Raw genomic sequence first — 24,629 nt, 5'->3', positions numbered from 1 at the left:
CCCTGACGTGATTTGAACACGCAACCTTCTGATCTGGAGTCAGACGCGCTACTGTTGCGCCACAAGGTCAATGAAACTTGAGTGCTCTGACCCTGTTCAGCACTCTTTTTGATCATGTATCTGTACTGGATCATGAAAAGTCTGATTTGATTTGGATGTGATTTCTAGGCACAATCTTCTGATGTGGAGTGAAACGCACAACCGTTGTGCAACAAGCTCTTGCTGCTGCATGTCAAACTAGATGCAGGAGGCAAAAACTGGCATTGTGTGTCATGTCTGCTTGCTCACTTTTGTTAAACCGTGGTTCTAATAACACGGAGGTTTCAGCTTTTGATCCCCATATGGGCTAGGTTCTCCAGCATCTGAAGTGCCGTCAAGCTATCTTTTGACAAAGTCTTCGGCCTCTTTTAGGTGCCAAAAGTGGAGCCGTGATGCATGTGTATTTGAATCAAGGTTGCGTAGAGCGCAGTCATGTCACATGGCCAGTTCACTCCATTTTTTTAGAGTGTGGTGCAAATGTCATTTTCACATGCAACTTTCTGGTCTTCCATTGAGAGACGCTTATTTATGCCACAAGGTCAAAGAAGTTTGCTTTTTTGCCGTTACCCAATTCCACAGTGTTTTTGAACAGTTTTTTGTAGTTGATGAGTAAGATGTCAGATGACCCTGACGTGATTTGAACACGCAACCTTCTGATCTGGAGTCAGACGCGCTACCGTTGCGCCACAAGGTCAATGAAACTTGAGTGCTCTGACCCTGTTCAGCACTCTTTTCGATCATGTATCTGTACTGGTTCATGAAAAGTCTGATTTGATTTGGATGTGATTTCTAGGCACAATTTTCTGATGTGGAGTGAAACGCACAATCGTTGCGCAACAAGCTCTTGCTGCTGCATGTCAAACTAGATGCAGGAGGCAAAAACTGGCATTGTGTGTCATGTCTGCTTGCTCACTTTTGTTAAACCGTGGTTCTAATAACACGGAGGTTTCAGCTTTTGATCCCCATATGGGCTAGGTTCTCCAGCATCTGAAGTGCCGTCAAGCTATCTTTTGACAAAGTCTTCGGCCTCTTTTGGGTGCCAAAAGTGGAGCCGTGATGCATGTGTATTTGAATCAAGGTTGCGTAGAGCGCAGTCATGTCACATGGCCAGTTCACTCCATTTTTTTAGAGTGTGGTGCAAATGTCATTTTCACATGCAACTTTCTGGTCTTCCATTGAGAGACGCTTATTTATGCCACAAGGTCAAAGAAGTTTGCTTTTTTGCCGTAACCCAATTCCACAGTGTTTTTGAACAATTTTTTGTAGTTGATGAGTAAAATGTCAGATGACCCTGACGTGATTTGAACACGCAACCTTCTGATCTGGAGTCAGACGCGCTACTGTTGCGCCACAAGGTCAATGAAACTTGAGTGCTCTGACCCTGTTCAGCACTCTTTTCGATCATGTATCTGTAGTGGATCATGAAAAGTCTGATTTGATTTGGATGTGATTTCTAGGCACAATCTTCTGATGTGGAGTGAAACGCACAACCGTTGTGCAACAAGCTCTTGCTGCTGCATGTCAAACTAGATGCAGGAGGCAAAAACTGGCATTGTGTGTCATGTCTGCTTGCTCACTTTTGTTAAACCGTGGTTCTAATAACACGGAGGTTTCAGCTTTTGATCCCCATATGGGCTAGGTTCTCCAGCATCTGAAGTGCCGTCAAGCTATCTTTTGACAAAGTTTTCGGCCTCTTTTGGGTGCCAAAAGTGGAGCCGTGATGCATGTGTATTTGAATCAAGGTTGCGTAGAGTGCAGTCATGTCACATTGCCAGTTCACTCCATTTTTTTAGAGTCTGGTGCAATTGTCATTTTAACATGCAACTTTCTGGTCTTCCATTGAGAGACGCTTATTTATGCCACAAGGTCAAAGAAGTTTGTTTTTTTGCCGTAACCCAATTCCACAGTGTTTTTGAACAATTTTTTGTAGTTGATGAGTAAAATGTCAGATGACCCTGACGTGATTTGAACACGCAACCTTCTGATCTGGAGTCAGACGCGCTACCGTTGCGCCACAAGGTCAATGAAACTTGAGTGCTCTGACCCTGTTCAGCACTCTTTTCGATCATGTATCTGTACTGGATCATGAAAAGTCTGATTTGATTTGGATGTGATTTTTAGGCACAATCTTCTGATGTGGAGTGAAACGCACAACCGTTGCGCAACAAGCTCTTGCTGCTGCATGTCAAACTAGATGCAGGAGGCAAAAACTGGCATTGTGTGTCATGTCTGCTTGCTCACTTTTGTTAAACCGTGGTTCTAATAACACGGAGGTTTCAGCTTTTGATCCCCATATGGGCTAGGTTCTCCAGCATCTGAAGTGCCGTCAAGCTATCTTTTGGCAAAGTTTTCGGCCTCTTTTGGGTGCAAAAAGTGGAGCCGTGATGCATGTGTATTTGAATCAAGGTTGCGTAGAGCGCAGTCATGTCACATGGCCAGTTCATCCCATTTTTTTAGAGTGTGGTGCAAATGTCATTTTCACATGCAACTTTCTGGTCTTCCATTGAGAGACGCTTATTTATGCCACAAGGTCAAAGAAGTTTGTTTTTTTGCCGTAACCCAATTCCACAGTGTTTTTGAACAATTTTTTGTAGTTGATGAGTAAGATGTCAGATGACCCTGACGTGATTTGAACACGCAACCTTCTGATCTGGAGTCAGACGCGCTACCGTTGCGCCACAAGGTCAATGAAACTTGAGTGCTCTGACCCTGTTCAGCACTCTTTTCGATCATGTATCTGTACTGGTTCATGAAAAGTCTGATTTGATTTGGATGTGATTTCTAGGCACAATTTTCTGATGTGGAGTGAAACGCACAATCGTTGCGCAACAAGCTCTTGCTGCTGCATGTCAAACTAGATGCAGGAGGCAAAAACTGGCATTGTGTGTCATGTCTGCTTGCTCACTTTTGTTAAACCGTGGTTCTAATAACACGGAGGTTTCAGCTTTTGATCCCCATATGGGCTAGGTTCTCCAGCATCTGAAGTGCCGTCAAGCTATCTTTTGACAAAGTCTTCGGCCTCTTTTAGGTGCCAAAAGTGGAGCCGTGATGCATGTGTATTTGAATCAAGGTTGCGTAGAGCGCAGTCATGTCACATGGCCAGTTCACTCCATTTTTTTAGAGTGTGGTGCAAATGTCATTTTCACATGCAACTTTCTGGTCTTCCATTGAGAGACGCTTATTTATGCCACAAGGTCAAAGAAGTTTGCTTTTTTGCCGTAACCCAATTCCACAGTGTTTTTGAACAATTTTTTGTAGTTGATGAGTAAAATGTCAGATGACCCTGACGTGATTTGAACACGCAACCTTCTGATCTGGAGTCAGACGCGCTACTGTTGCGCCACAAGGTCAATGAAACTTGAGTGCTCTGACCCGGTTCAGCACTCTTTTCGATCATGTATCTGTAGTGGATCATGAAAAGTCTGATTTGATTTGGATGTGATTTCTAGGCACAATCTTCTGATGTGGAGTGAAACGCACAACCGTTGTGCAACAAGCTCTTGCTGCTGCATGTCAAACTAGATGCAGGAGGCAAAAACTGGCATTGTGTGTCATGTCTGCTTGCTCACTTTTGTTAAACCGTGGTTCTAATAACACGGAGGTTTCAGCTTTTGATCCCCATATGGGCTAGGTTCTCCAGCATCTGACGTGCCGTCAAGCTATCTTTTGACAAAGTTTTCGGCCTCTTTTGGGTGCCAAAAGTGGAGCCGTGATGCATGTGTATTTGAATCAAGGTTGCGTAGAGTGCAGTCATGTCACATTGCCAGTTCACTCCATTTTTTTAGAGTGTGGTGCAATTGTCATTTTAACATGCAACTTTCTGGTCTTCCATTGAGAGACGCTTATTTATGCCACAAGGTCAAAGAAGTTTGTTTTTTTGCCGTAACCCAATTCCACAGTGTTTTTGAACAATTTTTTGTAGTTGATGAGTAAAATGTCAGATGACCCTGACGTGATTTGAACACGCAACCTTCTGATCTGGAGTCAGACGCGCTACCGTTGCGCCACAAGGTCAATGAAACTTGAGTGCTCTGACCCTGTTCAGCACTCTTTTCGATCATGTATCTGTACTGGATCATGAAAAGTCTGATTTGATTTGGATGTGATTTTTAGGCACAATCTTCTGATGTGGAGTGAAACGCACAACCGTTGCGCAACAAGCTCTTGCTGCTGCATGTCAAACTAGATGCAGGAGGCAAAAACTGGCATTGTGTGTCATGTCTGCTTGCTCACTTTTGTTAAACCGTGGTTCTAATAACACGGAGGTTTCAGCTTTTGATCCCCATATGGGCTAGGTTCTCCAGCATCTGAAGTGCCGTCAAGCTATCTTTTGGCAAAGTTTTCGGCCTCTTTTGGGTGCCAAAAGTGGAGCCGTGATGCATGTGTATTTGAATCAAGGTTGCGTAGAGCGCAGTCATGTCACATGGCCAGTTCATCCCATTTTTTTAGAGTGTGGTGCAAATGTCATTTTCACATGCAACTTTCTGGTCTTCCATTGAGAGACGCTTATTTATGCCACAAGGTCAAAGAAGTTTGTTTTTTTGCCGTAACCCAATTCCACAGTGTTTTTGAACAATTTTTTGTAGTTGATGAGTAAAATGTCAGATGACCCTGACGTGATTTCAACACGCAACCTTTTGATCTGGAGTCAGACGCGCTACCGTTGCGCCACAAGGTCAATGAAACTTGAGTGCTCTGACCCTGTACAGCACTCTTTTCGATCATGTATCTGTACTGGTTCATGAAAAGTCTGATTTGATTTGGATGTGATTTCTAGGCACAATTTTCTTATGTGGAGTGAAACGCACAACCGTTGCGCAACAAGCTCTTGCTGCTGCATGTCAAACTAGATGCAGGAGGCAAAAACTGGCATTGTGTGTCATGTCTGCTTGCTCACTTTTGTTAAACCGTGGTTCTAATAACACGGAGGTTTCAGCTTTTGATCCCCATATGGGCTAGGTTCTCCAGCATCTGAAGTGCCGTCAAGCTATCTTTTGACAAAGTCTTCGGCCTCTTTTAGGTGCCAAAAGTGGAGCCGTGATGCATGTGTATTTGAATCAAGGTTGCGTAGAGCGCAGTCATATCACATGGCCAGTTCACTCCATTTTTTTAGAGTGTGGTGCAAATGTCATTTTCACATGCAACTTTCTGGTCTTCCATTGAGAGACGCTTATTTATGCCACAAGGTCAAAGAAGTTTGCTTTTTTGCCGTAACCCAATTCCACAGTGTTTTTGAACAATTTTTTGTAGTTGATGAGTAAAATGTCAGATGACCCTGACGTGATTTGAACACGCAACCTTCTGATCTGGAGTCAGACGCGCTACCGTTGCGCCACAAGGTCAATGAAACTTGAGTGCTCTGACCCTGTTCAGCACTCTTTTCGATCATGTATCTGTACTGGATCATGAAAAGTCTGATTTGATTTGGATGTGATTTCTAGGCACAATCTTCTGATGTGGAGTGAAACGCACAACCGTTGCGCAACAAGCTCTTGCTGCTGCATGTCAAACTAGATGCAGGAGGCAAAAACTGGCATTGTGTGTCATGTCTGCTTGCTCACTTTTGTTAAACCGTGGTTCTAATAACACGGAGGTTTCAGCTTTTGATCCCCATATGGGCTAGGTTCTCCAGCATCTGAAGTGCCGTCAAGCTATCTTTTGACAAAGTCTTCGGCCTCTTTTGGGTGCCAAAAGTGGAGCCGTGATGCATGTGTATTTGAATCAAGGTTGCGTAGAGCGCAGTCATGTCACATGGCCAGTTCACTCCATTTTTTTAGAGTGTGGTGCAAATGTCATTTTCCCATGCAACTTTCTGGTCTTCCATTGAGAGACGCTTATTTATGCCACAAGGTCAAAGAAGTTTGTTTTTTTGCCGTAACCCAATTCCACAGTGTTTTTGAACAATTTTTTGTAGTTGATGAGTAAAATGTCAGATGACCCTGACGTGATTTGAACACGCAACCTTCTGATCTGGAGTCAGACGCGCTACCGTTGCACCACAAGGTCAATGAAACTTGAGTGCTCTGACCCTGTTCAGCACTCTTTTCGATCATGTATCTGTACTGGTTCATGAAAAGTCTGATTTGATTTGGATGTGATTTCTAGGCACAATTTTCTGATGTGGAGTGAAACGCACAACCGTTGCGCAACAAGCTCTTGCTGCTGCATGTCAAACTAGATGCAGGAGGCAAAAACTGGCATTGTGTGTCATGTCTGCTTGCTCACTTTTGTTAAACCGTGGTTCTAATAACACGGAGGTTTCAGCTTTTGATCCCCATATGGGCTAGGTTCTCCAGCATCTGAAGTGCCGTCAAGCTATCTTTTGACAAAGTCTTCGGCCTCTTTTAGGTGCCAAAAGTGGAGCCGTGATGCATGTGTATTTGAATCAAGGTTGCGTAGAGCGCAGTCATATCACATGGCCAGTTCACTCCATTTTTTTAGAGTGTGGTGCAAATGTCATTTTCACATGCAACTTTCTGGTCTTCCATTGAGAGACGCTTATTTATGCCACAAGGTCAAAGAAGTTTGCTTTTTTGCCGTAACCCAATTCCACAGTGTTTTTGAACAATTTTTTGTAGTTGATGAGTAAAATGTCAGATGACCCTGACGTGATTTGAACACGCAACCTTCTGATCTGGAGTCAGACGCGCTACCGTTGCGCCACAAGGTCAACGAAACTTGAGTGCTCTGACCCTGTTCAGCACTCTTTTCGATCATGTATCTGTACTGGATCATGAAAAGTCTGATTTGATTTGGATGTGATTTCTAGGCACAATCTTCTGATGTGGAGTGAAACGCACAACCGTTGCGCAACAAGCTCTTGCTGCTGCATGTCAAACTAGATGCAGGAGGCAAAAACTGGCATTGTGTGTCATGTCTGCTTGCTCACTTTTGTTAAACCGTGGTTCTAATAACACGGAGGTTTCAGCTTTTGATCCCCATATGGGCTAGGTTCTCCAGCATCTGAAGTGCCGTCAAGCTATCTTTTGACAAAGTCTTCGGCCTCTTTTGGGTGCCAAAAGTGGAGCCGTGATGCATGTGTATTTGAATCAAGGTTGCGTAGAGCGCAGTCATGTCACATGGCCAGTTCACTCCATTTTTTTAGAGTGTGGTGCAAATGTCATTTTCCCATGCAACTTTCTGGTCTTCCATTGAGAGACGCTTATTTATGCCACAAGGTCAAAGAAGTTTGTTTTTTTGCCGTAACCCAATTCCACAGTGTTTTTGAACAATTTTTTGTAGTTGATGAGTAAGATGTCAGATGACCCTGACGTGATTTGAACACGCAACCTTCTGATCTGGAGTCAGACGCGCTACCGTTGCGCCACAAGGTCAATGAAACTTGAGTGCTCTGACCCTGTTCAGCACTCTTTTCGATCATATATCTGTACTGGATCATGAAAAGTCTGATTTGATTTGGATGTGATTTCTAGGCACAATCTTCTGATGTGGAGTGAAACGCACAACCGTTGTGCAACAAGCTCTTGCTGCTGCATGTCAAACTAGATGCAGGAGGCAAAAACTGGCATTGTGTGTCATGTCTGCTTGCTCACTTTTGTTAAACCGTGGTTCTAATAACACGGAGGTTTCAGCTTTTGATCCCCATATGGGCTAGGTTCTCCAGCATCTGAAGTGCCGTCAAGCTATCTTTTGACAAAGTTTTCGGCCTCTTTTGGGTGCCAAAAGTGGAGCCGTGATGCATGTGTATTTGAATCAAGGTTGCGTAGAGCGCAGTCATGTCACATGGCCAGTTCATCCCATTTTTTTAGAGTGTGGTGCAAATGTCATTTTCACATGCAACTTTCTGGTCTTCCATTGAGAGACGCTTATTTATGCCACAAGGTCAAAGAAGTTTGTTTTTTTGCCGTAACCCAATTCCACAGTGTTTTTGAACAATTTTTTGTAGTTGATGAGTAAAATGTCAGATGACCCTGACGTGATTTGAACACGCAACCTTCTGATCTGGAGTCAGACGCGCTACCGTTGCGCCACAAGGTCAATGAAACTTGAGTGCTCTGACCCTGTTCAGCACTCTTTTCGATCATGTATCTGTACTGGTTCATGAAAAGTCTGATTTGATTTGGATGTGATTTCTAGGCACAATTTTCTTATGTGGAGTGAAACGCACAACCGTTGCGCAACAAGCTCTTGCTGCTGCATGTCAAACTAGATGCAGGAGGCAAAAACTGGCATTGTGTGTCATGTCTGCTTGCTCACTTTTGTTAAACCGTGGTTCTAATAACACGGAGGTTTCAGCTTTTGATACCCATATGGGCTAGGTTCTCCAGCATCTGAAGTGCCGTCAAGCTATCTTTTGAGAAAGTCTTCGGCCTCTTTTAGGTGCCAAAAGTGGAGCCGTGATGCATGTGTATTTGAATCAAGGTTGCGTAGAGCGCAGTCATATCACATGGCCAGTTCACTCCATTTTTTTAGAGTGTGGTGCAAATGTCATTTTCACATGCAACTTTCTGGTCTTCCATTGAGAGACGCTTATTTATGCCACAAGGTCAAAGAAGTTTGCTTTTTTGCCGTAACCCAATTCCACAGTGTTTTTGAACAATTTTTTGTAGTTGATGAGTAAAATGTCAGATGACCCTGACGTGATTTGAACACGCAACCTTCTGATCTGAAGTCAGACGCGCTACCGTTGCGCCACAAGGTCAATGAAACTTGAGTGCTCTGACCCTGTTCAGCACTCTTTTCGATCATGTATCTGTACTGGATCATGAAAAGTCTGATTTGATTTGGATGTGATTTCTAGGCACAATCTTCTGATGTGGAGTGAAACGCACAACCGTTGCGCAACAAGCTCTTGCTGCTGCATGTCAAACTAGATGCAGGAGGCAAAAACTGGCATTGTGTATCATGTCTGCTTGCTCACTTTTGTTAAACCGTGGTTCTAATAACACGGAGGTTTCAGCTTTTGATCCCCATATGGGCTAGGTTCTCCAGCATCTGAAGTGCCGTCAAGCTATCTTTTGACAAAGTCTTCGGCCTCTTTTGGGTGCCAAAAGTGGAGCCGTGATGCATGTGTATTTGAATCAAGGTTGCGTAGAGCGCAGTCATGTCACATGGCCAGTTCACTCCATTTTTTTAGAGTGTGGTGCAAATGTCATTTTCACATGCAACTTTCTGGTCTTCCATTGAGAGACGCTTATTTATGCCACAAGGTCAAAGAAGTTTGTTTTTTTGCCGTAACCCAATTCCACAGTGTTTTTGAACAATTTTTTGTAGTTGATGAGTAAAATGTCAGATGACCCTGACGTGATTTGAACACGCAACCTTCTGATCTGGAGTCAGACGCGCTACCGTTGCGCCACAAGGTCAATGAAACTTGAGTGCTCTGACCCTGTTCAGCACTCTTTTCGATCATGTATCTGTACTGGTTCATGAAAAGTCTGATTTGATTTGGATGTGATTTCTAGGCACAATTTTCTGATGTGGAGTGAAACGCACAACCGTTGCGCAACAAGCTCTTGCTGCTGCATGTCAAACTAGATGCAGGAGGCAAAAACTGGCATTGTGTGTCATGTCTGCTTGCTCACTTTTGTTAAACCGTGGTTCTAATAACACGGAGGTTTCAGCTTTTGATACCCATATGGGCTAGGTTCTCCAGCATCTGAAGTGCCGTCAAGCTATCTTTTGAGAAAGTCTTCGGCCTCTTTTAGGTGCCAAAAGTGGAGCCGTGATGCATGTGTATTTGAATCAAGGTTGCGTAGAGCGCAGTCATATCACATGGCCAGTTCACTCCATTTTTTTAGAGTGTGGTGCAAATGTCATTTTCACATGCAACTTTCTGGTCTTCCATTGAGAGACGCTTATTTATGCCACAAGGTCAAAGAAGTTTGCTTTTTTGCCGTAACCCAATTCCACAGTGTTTTTGAACAATTTTTTGTAGTTGATGAGTAAAATGTCAGATGACCCTGACGTGATTTGAACACGCAACCTTCTGATCTGGAGTCAGACGCGCTACCGTTGCGCCACAAGGTCAATGAAACTTGAGTGCTCTGACCCTGTTCAGCACTCTTTTCGATCATGTATCTGTACTGGATCATGAAAAGTCTGATTTGATTTGGATGTGATTTCTAGGCACAATCTTCTGATGTGGAGTGAAACGCACAACCGTTGCGCAACAAGCTCTTGCTGCTGCATGTCAAACTAGATGCAGGAGGCAAAAACTGGCATTGTGTGTCATGTCTGCTTGCTCACTTTTGTTAAACCGTGGTTCTAATAACACGGAGGTTTCAGCTTTTGATCCCCATATGGGCTAGGTTCTCCAGCATCTGAAGTGCCGTCAAGCTATCTTTTGACAAAGTCTTCGGCCTCTTTTGGGTGCCAAAAGTGGAGCCGTGATGCATGTGTATTTGAATCAAGGTTGCGTAGAGCGCAGTCATGTCACATGGCCAGTTCACTCCATTTTTTTAGAGTGTGGTGCAAATGTCATTTTCCCATGCAACTTTCTGGTCTTCCATTGAGAGACGCTTATTTATGCCACAAGGTCAAAGAAGTTTGTTTTTTTGCCGTAACCCAATTCCACAGTGTTTTTGAACAATTTTTTGTAGTTGATGAGTAAAATGTCAGATGACCCTGACGTGATTTGAACACGCAACCTTCTGATCTGGAGTCAGACGCGCTACCGTTGCGCCACAAGGTCAATGAAACTTGAGTGCTCTGACCCTGTTCAGCACTCTTTTCGATCATGTATCTGTACTGGTTCATGAAAAGTCTGATTTGATTTGGATGTGATTTCTAGGCACAATTTTCTGATGTGGAGTGAAACGCACAACCGTTGCGCAACAAGCTCTTGCTGCTGCATGTCAAACTAGATGCAGGAGGCAAAAACTGGCATTGTGTGTCATGTCTGCTTGCTCACTTTTGTTAAACCGTGGTTCTAATAACACGGAGGTTTCAGCTTTTGATCCCCATATGGGCTAGGTTCTCCAGCATCTGAAGTGCCGTCAAGCTATCTTTTGACAAAGTCTTCGGCCTCTTTTGGGTGCCAAAAGTGGAGCCGTGATGCATGTGTATTTGAATCAAGGTTGCGTAGAGCGCAGTCATGTCACATGGCCAGTTCACTCCATTTTTTTAGAGTGTGGTGCAAATGTCATTTTCACATGCAACTTTCTGGTCTTCCATTGAGAGACGCTTATTTATGCCACAAGGTCAAAGAAGTTTGCTTTTTTGCCGTAACCCAATTCCACAGTGTTTTTGAACAATTTTTTGTAGTTGATGAGTAAAATGTCAGATGACCCTGACGTGATTTGAACACGCAACCTTCTGATCTGGAGTCAGACGCGCTACCGTTGCGCCACAAGGTCAATGAAACTTGAGTGCTCTGACCCTGTTCAGCACTCTTTTCGATCATGTATCTGTACTGGTTCATGAAAAGTCTGATTTGATTTGGATGTGATTTCTAGGCACAATCTTCTGATGTGGAGTGAAATGCACAACCGATGCGCAACAAGCTCTTGCTGCTGCATGTCAAACTAGATGCAGGAGGCAAAAACTGGCATTGTGTGTCATGTCTGCTTGCTCACTTTTGTTAAACCGTGGTTCTAATAACACGGAGGTTTCAGCTTTTGATCCCCATATCGGCTAGGTTCTCCAGCATCTGAAGTGCCGTCAAGCTATCTTTTGACAAAGTCTTCGGCCTCTTTTAGGTGCTAAAAGTGGAGCCGTGATGCATGTGTATTTGAATCAAGGTTGCGTAGACCGCATTCATGTCACATGGCCAGTTCACTCCATTTTTTTAGAGTGTGGTGCAAATGTCATTTTCACATGCAACTTTCTGGTCTTCCATTGAGAGACGCCTTTTTATGCCACAACGTCAAAGAAGTTTGCTTTTTTGCCGTAACCCAATTCCACAGTGTTTTTGAACAATTTTTTGTAGTTGATGAGTAAAATGTCAGATGACCCTGACGTGATTTGAACACGCAACCTTCTGATCTGGAGTCAGACGCGCTACCGTTGCGCCACAAGGTCAATGAAACTTGAGAGCTCTGACCCTGTTCAGCACTCTTTTCGATCATGTATCTGTACTGGATCATGAAAAGTCTGATTTGATTTGGATGTGATTTCTAGGCACAATCTTCTGATGTGGAGTGAAACGCAAAAACGGTTGCGCAACAAGCTCTTGCTGCTGCATGTCAAACTAGATGCAGGAGGCAAAAACTGGCATTGTGTGTCATGTCTGCTTGCTCACTTTTGTTAAACCGTGGTTCTAATAACACGGAGGTTTCAGCTTTTGATCCCCATATGGGCTAGGTTCTCCAGCATCTGAAGTGCCGTCAAGCTATCTTTTGACAAAGTCTTCGGCCTCTTTTGGGTGCCGAAAGTGGAGCCGTGATGCATGTGTATTTGAATCAAGGTTGCGTAGAGCGCAGTCATGTCATATGGCCAGTTCACTCCATTTTTTAGAGTGTGGTGCAAATGTCATTTTCACATGCAACTTTCTGGTCTTCCATGGAGAGACGCTTATTTATGCCACAAGGTCAAAGAAGTTTGTTTTTTTGCCGTAACCCAATTCCACAGTGTTTTTGAACAATTTTTTGTAGTTGATGAGTAAAATGTCAGATGACCCTGACGTGATTTGAATACGCAACCTTCTGATCTGGAGTCAGACGCGCTACCGTTGCGCCACAAGGTCAATGAAACTTGAGTGCTCTGACCCTGTTCAGCACTCTTTTCGATCATGTATCTGTACTGGTTCATGAAAAGTCTGATTTGATTTGGATGTGATTTCTAGGCACAATCTTCTGATGTGGAGTGAAATGCTCAACCGATGCGCAACAAGCTCTTGCTGCTGCATGTCAAACTAGATGCAGGAGGCAAAAACTGGCATTGTGTGTCATGTCTGCTTGCTCACTTTTGTTAAACCGTGGTTCTAATAACACGGAGGTTTCAGCTTTTGATCCCCATATGGGCTAGGTTCTCCAGCATCTGAAGTGCCGTCAAGCTATCTTTTGACAAAGTCTTCGGCCTCTTTTAGGTGCCAAAAGTGGAGCCGTGATGCATGTGTATTTGAATCAAGGTTGCGTAGAGCGCAGTCATGTCACAAGACCAGTTCACTCCATTTTTTTAGAGTGTGGTGCAAATGTCATTTTAACATGCAACTTTCTGGTCTTCCATGGAGAGACGCTTATTTATGCCACAAGGTCAAAGATGTTTGTTTTTTGCCGTAACCCAATTCCACAGTGTTTTTGAACAATTTTTTGTAGTTGATGAGTAAAATGTCAGATGACCCTGACGTGATTTGAACACACAACCTTCGGATCTGGAGTCAGACGCGCTACCGTTGCGCCACAAGGTCAATGAAACTTGAGTGCTCTGACCCTGTTCAGCACTCTTTTCGATCATGTATCTGTACTGGTTCATGAAAAGTCTGATTTGATTTGGATGTGATTTCTAGGCACAATCTTCTGATGTGGAGTGAAATGCACAACCGATGCGCAACAAGCTCTTGCTGCTGCATGTCAAACTAGATGCAGGAGGCAAAAACTGGCATTGTGTGTCATGTCTGCTTGCTCACTTTTGTTAAACCGTGGTTCTAATAACACGGAGGTTTCAGCTTTTGATCCCCATATCGGCTAGGTTCTCCAGCATCTGAAGTGCCGTCAAGCTATCTTTTGACAAAGTCTTCGGCCTCTTTTAGGTGCTAAAAGTGGAGCCGTGATGCATGTGTATTTGAATCAAGGTTGCGTAGACCGCATTCATGTCACATGGCCAGTTCACTCCATTTTTTTAGAGTGTGGTGCAAATGTCATTTTCACATGCAACTTTCTGGTCTTCCATTGAGAGACGCCTTTTTATGCCACAACGTCAAAGAAGTTTGCTTTTTTGCCGTAACCCAATTCCACAGTGTTTTTGAACAATTTTTTGTAGTTGATGAGTAAAATGTCAGATGACCCTGACGTGATTTGAACACGCAACCTTCTGATCTGGAGTCAGACGCGCTACCGTTGCGCCACAAGGTCAATGAAACTTGAGAGCTCTGACCCTGTTCAGCACTCTTTTCGATCATGTATCTGTACTGGATCATGAAAAGTCTGATTTGATTTGGATGTGATTTCTAGGCACAATCTTCTGATGTGGAGTGAAATGCACAACCGATGCGCAACAAGCTCTTGCTGCTGCATGTCAAACTAGATGCAGGAGGCAAAAACTGGCATTGTGTGTCATGTCTGCTTGCTCACTTTTGTTAAACCGTGGTTCTAATAACACGGAGGTTTCAGCTTTTGATCCCCATATCGGCTAGGTTCTCCAGCATCTGAAGTGCCGTCAAGCTATCTTTTGACAAAGTCTTCGGCCTCTTTTAGGTGCTAAAAGTGGAGCCGTGATGCATGTGTATTTGAATCAAGGTTGCGTAGACCGCATTCATGTCACATGGCCAGTTCACTCCATTTTTTTAGAGTGTGGTGCAAATGTCATTTTCACATGCAACTTTCTGGTCTTCCATTGAGAGACGCCTTTTTATGCCACAACGTCAAAGAAGTTTGCTTTTTTGCCGTAACCCAATTCCACAGTGTTTTTGAACAATTTTTTGTAGTTGATGAGTAAAATGTCAGATGACCCTGACGTGATTTGAACACGCAACCTTCTGATCTGGAGTCAGACGCGCTACCGTTGCGCCACAAGGTCAATGAAACTTGAGAGCTCTGACCCTGTTCAGCACTCTTTTCGATCATGTATCTGTACTGGATCATGAAAAGTCTGATTTGATTTGGATGTGATTTCTAGGCACAATCTTCTGATGTGGAGTGAAACGCAAAAACGGTTGCGCAACAAGCTCTTGCTGCTGCATGTCAAACTAGATGCAGGAGGCAAAAACTGGCATTGGGTGTCATGTCTGCTTGCTCACTTTTGTTAAACCGTGGTTCTAATAACACGGAGGTTTCAGCTTTTGATCCCCATATGGGCTAGGTTCTCCAGCATCTGAAGTGCCGTCAAGCTATCTTTTGACAAAGTCTTCGGCCTTTTTTGGGTGCCGAAAGTGGAGCCGTGATGCATGTGTATTTGAATCAAGGTTGCGTAGAGCGCAGTCATGTCATATGGCCAGTTCACTCCATTTTTTAGAGTGTGGTGCAAATGTCATTTTCACATGCAACTTTCTGGTCTTCCATGGAGAGACGCTTATTTATGCCACAAGGTCAAAGAAGTTTGTTTTTTTGCCGTAACCCAATTCCACAGTGTTTTTGAACAATTTTTTGTAGTTGATGAGTAAAATGTCAGATGACCCTGACGTGATTTGAATACGCAACCTTCTGATCTGGAGTCAGACGCGCTACCGTTGCGCCACAAGGTCAATGAAACTTGAGTGCTCTGACCCTGTTCAGCACTCTTTTCGATCATGTATCTGTACTGGTTCATGAAAAGTCTGATTTGATTTGGATGTGATTTCTAGGCACAATCTTCTGATGTGGAGTGAAATGCTCAACCGATGCGCAACAAGCTCTTGCTGCTGCATGTCAAACTAGATGCAGGAGGCAAAAACTGGCATTGTGTGTCATGTCTGCTTGCTCACTTTTGTTAAACCGTGGTTCTAATAACACGGAGGTTTCAGCTTTTGATCCCCATATGGGCTAGGTTCTCCAGCATCTGAAGTGCCGTCAAGCTATCTTTTGACAAAGTCTTCGGCCTCTTTTAGGTGCCAAAAGTGGAGCCGTGATGCATGTGTATTTGAATCAAGGTTGCGTAGAGCGCAGTCATGTCACAAGACCAGTTCACTCCATTTTTTTAGAGTGTGGTGCAAATGTCATTTTAACATGCAACTTTCTGGTCTTCCATGGAGAGACGCTTATTTATGCCACAAGGTCAAAGATGTTTGTTTTTTGCCGTAACCCAATTCCACAGTGTTTTTGAACAATTTTTTGTAGTTGATGAGTAAAATGTCAGATGACCCTGACGTGATTTGAACACACAACCTTCGGATCTGGAGTCAGACGCGCTACCGTTGCGCCACAAGGTCAATGAAACTTGAGTGCTCTGACCCTGTTCAGCACTCTTTTCGATCATGTATCTGTACTGGTTCATGAAAAGTCTGATTTGATTTGGATGTGATTTCTAGGCACAATCTTCTGATGTGGAGTGAAATGCACAACCGATGCGCAACAAGCTCTTGCTGCTGCATGTCAAACTAGATGCAGGAGGCAAAAACTGGCATTGTGTGTCATGTCTGCTTGCTCACTTTTGTTAAACCGTGGTTCTAATAACACGGAGGTTTCAGCTTTTGATCCCCATATCGGCTAGGTTCTCCAGCATCTGAAGTGCCGTCAAGCTATCTTTTGACAAAGTCTTCGGCCTCTTTTAGGTGCTAAAAGTGGAGCCGTGATGCATGTGTATTTGAATCAAGGTTGCGTAGACCGCATTCATGTCACATGGCCAGTTCACTCCATTTTTTTAGAGTGTGGTGCAAATGTCATTTTCACATGCAACTTTCTGGTCTTCCATTGAGAGACGCCTTTTTATGCCACAACGTCAAAGAAGTTTGCTTTTTTGCCGTAACCCAATTCCACAGTGTTTTTGAACAATTTTTTGTAGTTGATGAGTAAAATGTCAGATGACCCTGACGTGATTTGAACACGCAACCTTCTGATCTGGAGTCAGACGCGCTACCGTTGCGCCACAAGGTCAATGAAACTTGAGAGCTCTGACCCTGTTCAGCACTCTTTTCGATCATGTATCTGTACTGGATCATGAAAAGTCTGATTTGATTTGGATGTGATTTCTAGGCACAATCTTCTGATGTGGAGTGAAACGCAAAAACGGTTGCGCAACAAGCTCTTGCTGCTGCATGTCAAACTAGATGCAGGAGGCAAAAACTGGCATTGGGTGTCATGTCTGCTTGCTCACTTTTGTTAAACCGTGGTTCTAATAACACGGAGGTTTCAGCTTTTGATCCCCATATGGGCTAGGTTCTCCAGCATCTGAAGTGCCGTCAAGCTATCTTTTGCCAAAGTCTTCGGCCTTTTTTGGGTGCCGAAAGTGGAGCCGTGATGCATGTGTATTTGAATCAAGGTTGCGTAGAGCGCAGTCATGTCATATGGCCAGTTCACTCCATTTTTTAGAGTGTGGTGCAAATGTCATTTTCACATGCAACTTTCTGGTCTTCCATGGAGAGACGCTTATTTATGCCACAAGGTCAAAGAAGTTTGTTTTTTTGCTGTAACCCAATTCCACAGTGTTTTTGAACAATTTTTTGTAGTTGATGAGTAAAATGTCAGATGACCCTGACGTGATTTGAATACGCAACCTTCTGATCTGGAGTCAGACGCGCTACCGTTGCGCCACAAGGTCAATGAAACTTGAGTGCTCTGACCCTGTTCAGCACTCTTTTCGATCATGTATCTGTACTGGATCATGAAAAGTCTGATTTGATTTGGATGTGATTTCTAGGCACAATCTTCTGAAGTGGAGTGAAACACACAACCGTTGCGCAACAAGTTCTTGCTGCTGCATGTCAAACTAGATGCAGGAGGCAAAAACTGGCATTGTGTGTCATGTCTGCTTGCTCACTTTTGTTAAACCGTGGTTCTAATAACACGGAGGTTTCAGCTTTTGATCCCCATATGGGCTAGGTTCTCCAGCATCTGAAGTGCCGTCAAGCTATCTTTTGACAAAGTCTTTGGCCGCTTTTGGGTGCCAAAAGTGGAGCCGTGATGCATGTGTATTTGAATCAAGGTTGCGTAGAGCGCAGTCATGTCACATGGCCAGTTCACTCCATTTTTTTAGAGTGTGGTGCAAATGTCATTTTCCCATGCAACTTTCTGGTCTTCCATTGAGAGACGCTTATTTATGCCACAAGGTCAAAGAAGTTTGTTTTTTTGCCGTAACCCAATTCCACAGTGTTTTTGAACAATTTTTTGTAGTTGATGAGTAAAATGTCAGATGACCCTGACGTGATTTGAACACGCAACCTTCTGATCTGGAGTCAGACGCGCTACCGTTGCGCCACAAGGTCAATGAAACTTGAGTGCTCTGACCCTGTTCAGCACTCTTTTCGATCATGTATCTGTACTGGATCATGAAAAGTCTGATTTGATTTGGATGTGATTTCTAGGCACAATCTTCTGATGTGGAGTGAAACGCACAACCGTTGCGCAACAAGCTCTTGCTGTTGCATGTCAAACTAGATGCAGGAGGCAAAAACTGGCATTGTGTGTCATGTCTGCTTGCTCACTTTTGTTAAACCGTGGTTCTAATAACACGGAGGTTTCAGCTTTTGATCCCCATATGGGCTAGGTTCTCCAGCATCTGAAGTGCCGTCAAGCTATCTTTTGAGAAAGTCTTCGGCCTCTTTTAGGTGTCAAAAGTGGAGCCGTGATGCATGTGTATTTGAATCAAGGTTGCGTAGAGCGCAGTCATGTCACATGGCCAGTTCACTCCATTTTTTTAGAGTGTGGTGCAAATGTCATTTTAACATGCAACTTTCTGGTCTTCCATTGAGAGACGCTTATTTATGCCACAAGGTCAAAGAAGTTTGTTTTTTTGCCGTAACCCAATTCCACAGTGTTTTTGAACAATTTTTTGTAGTTGATGAGTAAAATGTCAGATGACCCTGACGTGATTTGAACACGCAACCTACTGATCTGGAGTCAGACGCGCTACCGTTGCGCCACAAGGTCAATGAAACTTGAGTGCTCTGACCCTGTTCAGCACTCTTTTCGATCATGTATCTGTACTGGTTCATGAAAAGTCTGATTTGATTTGGATGTGATTTCTAGGCACAATCTTCTGATGTGGAGTGAAACGCACAACGGTTGCGCAACAAGCTCTTGCTGCTGCATGTCAAACTAGATGCAGGAGGCAAAAACTGGCATTGTGTGTCATGTCTGCTTGCTCACTTTTGTTAAACCGTGGTTCTAATAACACGGAGGTTTCAGCTTTTGATCCCCATATGGGCTAGGTTCTCCAGCATCTGAAGTGCCGTCAAGCTATCTTTTGGCAAAGTCTTCGGCCTCTTTTGGGTGCCAAAAGTGGAGCCGTGATGCATGTGTATTTGAATCAAGGTTGCGTAGAGCGCAGTCATGTCACATGGCCCGTTCACTCCATTTTTTTAGAGTGTGGTGCAAATGTCATTTTCACATGCAACTTTCTGGTCTTCCATTGAGAGACGCTTATTTATGCCACAAGGTCAAAGAAGTTTGTTTTTTTGCCGTAACCCAATTCCACAGTGTTTTTGAACAATTTTTTGTAGTTGATGAGTAAAATGTCAGATGACCCTGACGTGATTTGAACACGCAACCTTCTGATCTGGAGTCAGACGCGCTACCGTTGCGCCACAAGGTCAATGAAACTTGAGTGCTCTGACCCTGTTCAGCACTCTTTTCGATCATGTATCTGTACTGGATCATGAAAAGTCTGATTTGATTTGGATGTGATTTCTAGGCACAATCTTCTGATGTGGAGTGAAACGCACAACCGTTGCGCAACAAGCTCTTGCTGCTGCATGTCAAACTAGATGCAGGAGGCAAAAACTGGCATTGTGTGTCATGTCTGCTTGCTCACTTTTGTTAAACCGTGGTTCTAATAACACAGAGGTTTCAGCTTTTGATCCCCATATGGGCTAGGTTCTCCAGCATCTGAAGTGCCGTCAAGCTATCTTTTGACAAAGTCTTCGGCCTCTTTTGGGTGCCAAATGTGGAGCCGTGATGCATGTTTATTTGAATCAAGGTTGCGTAGAGCGCAGTCATGTCACATGGCCAGTTCACTCCATTTTTTTAGTGTGGTGCAAATGTCATTTTAACATGCAACTTTCTGTTCTTCCATGGAGAGACGCTTATTTATGCCACAAGGTCAAAGAAGTTTGTTTTTTGCCGTAACCCAATTCCACAGTGTTTTTGAACAATTTTTTGTAGTTGATGAGTAAAATGTCAGATGACCCTGACGTGATTTGAACACGCAACCTTCTGATCTGGAGTCAGACGCGCTACCGTTGCGCCACAAGGTCAATGAAACTTGAGTGCTCTGACCCTGTTCAGCACTCTTTTCGATCATGTATCTGTACTGGTTCATGAAAAGTCTGATTTGATTTGGATGTGATTTCTAGGCACAATCTTCTGTTGTGGAGTGAAACGCACAACCGTTGCGCAACAAGCTCTTGCTGCTGCATGTCAAACTAGATGCAGGAGGCAAAAACTGGCATTGTGTGTCATGTCTGCTTGCTCACTTTTGTTAAACCGTGGTTCTAATAACACGGAGGTTTCAGCTTTTGATCCCCATATGGGCTATGTTCTCCAGCATCTGAAGTGCCGTCAAGCTATCTTTTGGCAAAGTCTTCGGCCTCTTTTGGGTGCCAAAAATGGAGCCGTAATGCATGTGTATTTGAATCAAGGTTGCGTAGAGCGCAGTCATGTCACATGGCCCGTTCACTCCATTTTTTTAGAGTGTGGTGCAAATGTCATTTTCACATGCAACTTTCTGGTCTTCCATTGAGAGACGCTTATTTATGCCACAAGGTCAAAGAAGTTTGTTTTTTTTCCATAACCCAATTCCACAGTGTTTTTGAACAATTTTTTGTAGTTGATGAGTAAAATGTCAGATGACCCTGACGTGATTTGAACACGCAACCTTCTGATCTGGAGTCAGATGCGCTACTGTTGCGCCACAAGGTCAATGAAACTTGAGTGCTCTGACCCTGTTCAGCACTCTTTTCGATCATGTATCTGTACTGGATCATGAAAAGTCTGATTTGATTTGGATGTGATTTCTAGGCACAATCTTCTGATGTGGAGTGAAACGCACAACCGTTGCGCAACAAGCTCTTGCTGTTGCATGTCAAACTAGATGCAGGAGGCAAAAACTGGCATTGTGTGTCATGTCTGCTTGCTCACTTTTGTTAAACCGTGGTTCTAATAACACGGAGGTTTCAGCTTTTGATCCCCATATGGGCTAGGTTCTCCAGCATCTGAAGTGCCGTCAAGCTATCTTTTGAGAAAGTCTTCGGCCTCTTTTAGGTGTCAAAAGTGGAGCCGTGATGCATGTGTATTTGAATCAAGGTTGCGTAGAGCGCAGTCATGTCACATGGCCAGTTCACTCCATTTTTTTAGAGTGTGGTGCAAATGTCATTTTAACATGCAACTTTCTGGTCTTCCATTGAGAGACGCTTATTTATGCCACAAGGTCAAAGAAGTTTGTTTTTTTGCCGTAACCCAATTCCACAGTGTTTTTGAACAATTTTTTGTAGTTGATGAGTAAAATGTCAGATGACCCTGACGTGATTTGAACACGCAACCTTCTGATCTGGAGTCAGACGCGCTACCGTTGCGCCACAAGGTCAATGAAACTTGAGTGCTCTGACCCTGTTCAGCACTCTTTTCGATCATGTATCTGTACTGGTTCATGAAAAGTCTGATTTGATTTGGATGTGATTTCTAGGCACAATCTTCTGATGTGGAGTGAAACGCACAACGGTTGCGCAACAAGCTCTTGCTGCTGCATGTCAAACTAGATGCAGGAGGCAAAAACTGGCATTGTGTGTCATGTCTGCTTGCTCACTTTTGTTAAACCGTGGTTCTAATAACACGGAGGTTTCAGCTTTTGATCCCCATATGGGCTAGGTTCTCCAGCATCTGAAGTGCCGTCAAGCTATCTTTTGGCAAAGTCTTCGGCCTCTTTTGGGTGCCAAAAGTGGAGCCGTGATGCATGTGTATTTAAATCAAGGTTGCGTAGAGCGCAGTCATGTCACATGGCCCGTTCACTCCATTTTTTTAGAGTGTGGTGCAAATGTCATTTTCACATGCAACTTTCTGGTCTTCCATTGAGAGACGCTTATTTATGCCACAAGGTCAAAGAAGTTTGTTTTTTTGCCGTAACCCAATTCCACAGTGTTTTTGAACAATTTTTTGTAGTTGATGAGTAAAATGTCAGATGACCCTGACGTGATTTGAACACGCAACCTTCTGATCTGGAGTCAGACGCGCTACCGTTGCGCCACAAGGTCAATGAAACTTGAGTGCTCTGACCCTGTTCAGCACTCTTTTCGATCATGTATCTGTACTGGATCATGAAAAGTCTGATTTGATTTGGATGTGATTTCTAGGCACAATCTTCTGATGTGGAGTGAAACGCACAACCGTTGCGCAACAAGCTCTTGCTGCTGCATGTCAAACTAGATGCAGGAGGCAAAAACTGGCATTGTGTGTCATGTCTGCTTGCTCACTTTTGTTAAACCGTGGTTCTAATAACACAGAGGTTTCAGCTTTTGATCCCCATATGGGCTAGGTTCTCCAGCATCTGAAGTGCCGTCAAGCTATCTTTTGACAAAGTCTTCGGCCTCTTTTGGGTGCCAAATGTGGAGCCGTGATGCATGTTTATTTGAATCAAGGTTGCGTAGAGCGCAGTCATGTCACATGGCCAGTTCACTCCATTTTTTTAGTGTGGTGCAAATGTCATTTTAACATGCAACTTTCTGTTCTTCCATGGAGAGACGCTTATTTATGCCACAAGGTCAAAGAAGTTTGTTTTTTGCCGTAACCCAATTCCACAGTGTTTTTGAACAATTTTTTGTAGTTGATGAGTAAAATGTCAGATGACCCTGACGTGATTTGAACACGCAACCTTCTGATCTGGAGTCAGACGCGCTACCGTTGCGCCACAAGGTCAATGAAACTTGAGTGCTCTGACCCTGTTCAGCACTCTTTTCGATCATGTATCTGTACTGGTTCATGAAAAGTCTGATTTGATTTGGATGTGATTTCTAGGCACAATCTTCTGTTGTGGAGTGAAACGCACAACCGTTGCGCAACAAGCTCTTGCTGCTGCATGTCAAACTAGATGCAGGAGGCAAAAACTGGCATTGTGTGTCATGTCTGCTTGCTCACTTTTGTTAAACCGTGGTTCTAATAACACGGAGGTTTCAGCTTTTGATCCCCATATGGGCTATGTTCTCCAGCATCTGAAGTGCCGTCAAGCTATCTTTTGGCAAAGTCTTCGGCCTCTTTTGGGTGCCAAAAATGGAGCCGTAATGCATGTGTATTTGAATCAAGGTTGCGTAGAGCGCAGTCATGTCACATGGCCCGTTCACTCCATTTTTTTAGAGTGTGGTGCAAATGTCATTTTCACATGCAACTTTCTGGTCTTCCATTGAGAGACGCTTATTTATGCCACAAGGTCAAAGAAGTTTGTTTTTTTTCCATAACCCAATTCCACAGTGTTTTTGAACAATTTTTTGTAGTTGATGAGTAAAATGTCAGATGACCCTGACGTGATTTGAACACGCAACCTTCTGATCTGGAGTCAGATGCGCTACTGTTGCGCCACAAGGTCAATGAAACTTGAGTGCTCTGACCCTGTTCAGCACTCTTTTCGATCATGTATCTGTACTGGATCATGAAAAGTCTGATTTGATTTGGATGTGATTTCTAGGCACAATCTTCTGATGTGGAGTGAAACGCACAACCGTTGCGCAACAAGCTCTTGCTGTTGCATGTCAAACTAGATGCAGGAGGCAAAAACTGGCATTGTGTGTCATGTCTGCTTGCTCACTTTTGTTAAACCGTGGTTCTAATAACACGGAGGTTTCAGCTTTTGATCCCCATATGGGCTAGGTTCTCCAGCATCTGAAGTGCCGTCAAGCTATCTTTTGAGAAAGTCTTCGGCCTCTTTTAGGTGTCAAAAGTGGAGCCGTGATGCATGTGTATTTGAATCAAGGTTGCGTAGAGCGCAGTCATGTCACATGGCCAGTTCACTCCATTTTTTTAGAGTGTGGTGCAAATGTCATTTTAACATGCAACTTTCTGGTCTTCCATTGAGAGACGCTTATTTATGCCACAAGGTCAAAGAAGTTTGTTTTTTTGCCGTAACCCAATTCCACAGTGTTTTTGAACAATTTTTTGTAGTTGATGAGTAAAATGTCAGATGACCCTGACGTGATTTGAACACGCAACCTTCTGATCTGGAGTCAGACGCGCTACCGTTGCGCCACAAGGTCAATGAAACTGGAGTGCTCTGACCCGGTTCAGCACTCTTTTCGATCATGTATCTGTACTGGTTCATGAAAAGTCTGATTTGATTTGGATGTGATTTCTAGGCACAATCTTCTGATGTGGAGTGAAACGCACAACCGTTGCGCAACAAGCTCTTGCTGCTGCATGTCAAACTAGATGCAGGAGGCAAAAACTGGCATTGTGTGTCATGTCTGCTTGCTCACTTTTGTTAAACCGTGGTTCTAATAACACGGAGGTTTCAGCTTTTGATCCCCATATGGGCTAGGTTCTCCAGCATCTGAAGTGCCGTCAAGCTATCTTTTGGCAAAGTCTTCGGCCTCTTTTGGGTGCCAAAAGTGGAGCCGTGATGCATGTGTATTTGAATCAAGGTTGCGTAGAGCGCAGTCATGTCACATGGCCCGTTCACTCCATTTTTTTAGAGTGTGGTGCAAATGTCATTTTCACATGCAACTTTCTGGTCTTCCATTGAGAGACGCTTATTTATGCCACAAGGTCAAAGAAGTTTGTTTTTTTGCCGTAACCCAATTCCACAGTGTTTTTGAACAATTTTTTGTAGTTGATGAGTAAAATGTCAGATGACCCTGACGTGATTTGAACACGCAACCTTCTGATCTGGAGTCAGACGCGCTACCGTTGCGCCACAAGGTC

At 43.7% G+C, this 24,629-nt stretch overlaps 24 non-coding genes across 24 annotated transcripts; all 24 read right to left on the bottom strand.

Moving 5' to 3' along the window:
- Window positions 1–661: 661 nt before the first annotated feature.
- On the bottom strand, window positions 662–733 carry TRNAW-CCA (transfer RNA tryptophan (anticodon CCA)). The gene has a single exon. It is a non-coding gene; the product is annotated as a tRNA-Trp (tRNA).
- A 1,256-nt stretch (window positions 734–1,989) lies between these two features.
- Window positions 1,990–2,061, bottom strand: TRNAW-CCA (transfer RNA tryptophan (anticodon CCA)). The gene has a single exon. It is a non-coding gene; the product is annotated as a tRNA-Trp (tRNA).
- A 592-nt stretch (window positions 2,062–2,653) lies between these two features.
- TRNAW-CCA (transfer RNA tryptophan (anticodon CCA)) lies at window positions 2,654–2,725 on the bottom strand. Its single transcript has one exon. It is a non-coding gene; the product is annotated as a tRNA-Trp (tRNA).
- Window positions 2,726–3,981: 1,256 nt separating this feature from the next.
- TRNAW-CCA (transfer RNA tryptophan (anticodon CCA)) lies at window positions 3,982–4,053 on the bottom strand. The gene has a single exon. It is a non-coding gene; the product is annotated as a tRNA-Trp (tRNA).
- A 1,256-nt stretch (window positions 4,054–5,309) lies between these two features.
- On the bottom strand, window positions 5,310–5,381 carry TRNAW-CCA (transfer RNA tryptophan (anticodon CCA)). The gene has a single exon. It is a non-coding gene; the product is annotated as a tRNA-Trp (tRNA).
- A 1,256-nt stretch (window positions 5,382–6,637) lies between these two features.
- On the bottom strand, window positions 6,638–6,709 carry TRNAW-CCA (transfer RNA tryptophan (anticodon CCA)). The gene has a single exon. It is a non-coding gene; the product is annotated as a tRNA-Trp (tRNA).
- Window positions 6,710–7,301: 592 nt separating this feature from the next.
- TRNAW-CCA (transfer RNA tryptophan (anticodon CCA)) lies at window positions 7,302–7,373 on the bottom strand. Its single transcript has one exon. It is a non-coding gene; the product is annotated as a tRNA-Trp (tRNA).
- A 592-nt stretch (window positions 7,374–7,965) lies between these two features.
- TRNAW-CCA (transfer RNA tryptophan (anticodon CCA)) lies at window positions 7,966–8,037 on the bottom strand. Its single transcript has one exon. It is a non-coding gene; the product is annotated as a tRNA-Trp (tRNA).
- A 1,256-nt stretch (window positions 8,038–9,293) lies between these two features.
- TRNAW-CCA (transfer RNA tryptophan (anticodon CCA)) lies at window positions 9,294–9,365 on the bottom strand. The gene has a single exon. It is a non-coding gene; the product is annotated as a tRNA-Trp (tRNA).
- A 592-nt stretch (window positions 9,366–9,957) lies between these two features.
- TRNAW-CCA (transfer RNA tryptophan (anticodon CCA)) lies at window positions 9,958–10,029 on the bottom strand. Its single transcript has one exon. It is a non-coding gene; the product is annotated as a tRNA-Trp (tRNA).
- Window positions 10,030–10,621: 592 nt separating this feature from the next.
- Window positions 10,622–10,693, bottom strand: TRNAW-CCA (transfer RNA tryptophan (anticodon CCA)). The gene has a single exon. It is a non-coding gene; the product is annotated as a tRNA-Trp (tRNA).
- Window positions 10,694–11,285: 592 nt separating this feature from the next.
- TRNAW-CCA (transfer RNA tryptophan (anticodon CCA)) lies at window positions 11,286–11,357 on the bottom strand. Its single transcript has one exon. It is a non-coding gene; the product is annotated as a tRNA-Trp (tRNA).
- Window positions 11,358–11,949: 592 nt separating this feature from the next.
- Window positions 11,950–12,021, bottom strand: TRNAW-CCA (transfer RNA tryptophan (anticodon CCA)). The gene has a single exon. It is a non-coding gene; the product is annotated as a tRNA-Trp (tRNA).
- A 1,919-nt stretch (window positions 12,022–13,940) lies between these two features.
- Window positions 13,941–14,012, bottom strand: TRNAW-CCA (transfer RNA tryptophan (anticodon CCA)). The gene has a single exon. It is a non-coding gene; the product is annotated as a tRNA-Trp (tRNA).
- Window positions 14,013–14,604: 592 nt separating this feature from the next.
- Window positions 14,605–14,676, bottom strand: TRNAW-CCA (transfer RNA tryptophan (anticodon CCA)). Its single transcript has one exon. It is a non-coding gene; the product is annotated as a tRNA-Trp (tRNA).
- A 1,919-nt stretch (window positions 14,677–16,595) lies between these two features.
- On the bottom strand, window positions 16,596–16,667 carry TRNAW-CCA (transfer RNA tryptophan (anticodon CCA)). Its single transcript has one exon. It is a non-coding gene; the product is annotated as a tRNA-Trp (tRNA).
- Window positions 16,668–17,923: 1,256 nt separating this feature from the next.
- On the bottom strand, window positions 17,924–17,995 carry TRNAW-CCA (transfer RNA tryptophan (anticodon CCA)). Its single transcript has one exon. It is a non-coding gene; the product is annotated as a tRNA-Trp (tRNA).
- Window positions 17,996–19,251: 1,256 nt separating this feature from the next.
- Window positions 19,252–19,323, bottom strand: TRNAW-CCA (transfer RNA tryptophan (anticodon CCA)). The gene has a single exon. It is a non-coding gene; the product is annotated as a tRNA-Trp (tRNA).
- Window positions 19,324–19,912: 589 nt separating this feature from the next.
- TRNAW-CCA (transfer RNA tryptophan (anticodon CCA)) lies at window positions 19,913–19,984 on the bottom strand. The gene has a single exon. It is a non-coding gene; the product is annotated as a tRNA-Trp (tRNA).
- A 1,256-nt stretch (window positions 19,985–21,240) lies between these two features.
- TRNAW-CCA (transfer RNA tryptophan (anticodon CCA)) lies at window positions 21,241–21,312 on the bottom strand. The gene has a single exon. It is a non-coding gene; the product is annotated as a tRNA-Trp (tRNA).
- A 592-nt stretch (window positions 21,313–21,904) lies between these two features.
- On the bottom strand, window positions 21,905–21,976 carry TRNAW-CCA (transfer RNA tryptophan (anticodon CCA)). The gene has a single exon. It is a non-coding gene; the product is annotated as a tRNA-Trp (tRNA).
- Window positions 21,977–22,565: 589 nt separating this feature from the next.
- On the bottom strand, window positions 22,566–22,637 carry TRNAW-CCA (transfer RNA tryptophan (anticodon CCA)). The gene has a single exon. It is a non-coding gene; the product is annotated as a tRNA-Trp (tRNA).
- A 1,256-nt stretch (window positions 22,638–23,893) lies between these two features.
- Window positions 23,894–23,965, bottom strand: TRNAW-CCA (transfer RNA tryptophan (anticodon CCA)). Its single transcript has one exon. It is a non-coding gene; the product is annotated as a tRNA-Trp (tRNA).
- Window positions 23,966–24,557: 592 nt separating this feature from the next.
- TRNAW-CCA (transfer RNA tryptophan (anticodon CCA)) lies at window positions 24,558–24,629 on the bottom strand. The gene has a single exon. It is a non-coding gene; the product is annotated as a tRNA-Trp (tRNA).

The sequence above is a fragment of the Eleutherodactylus coqui genome, chromosome 2 (genome assembly GCF_035609145.1).
Source record: "Eleutherodactylus coqui strain aEleCoq1 chromosome 2, aEleCoq1.hap1, whole genome shotgun sequence".
Classification (NCBI taxonomy): domain Eukaryota; kingdom Metazoa; phylum Chordata; class Amphibia; order Anura; family Eleutherodactylidae; genus Eleutherodactylus; species Eleutherodactylus coqui.
The sequence above is the reverse complement of the archived record's forward strand: the minus strand, read 5'-3'. Positions and strand labels throughout refer to the sequence as shown.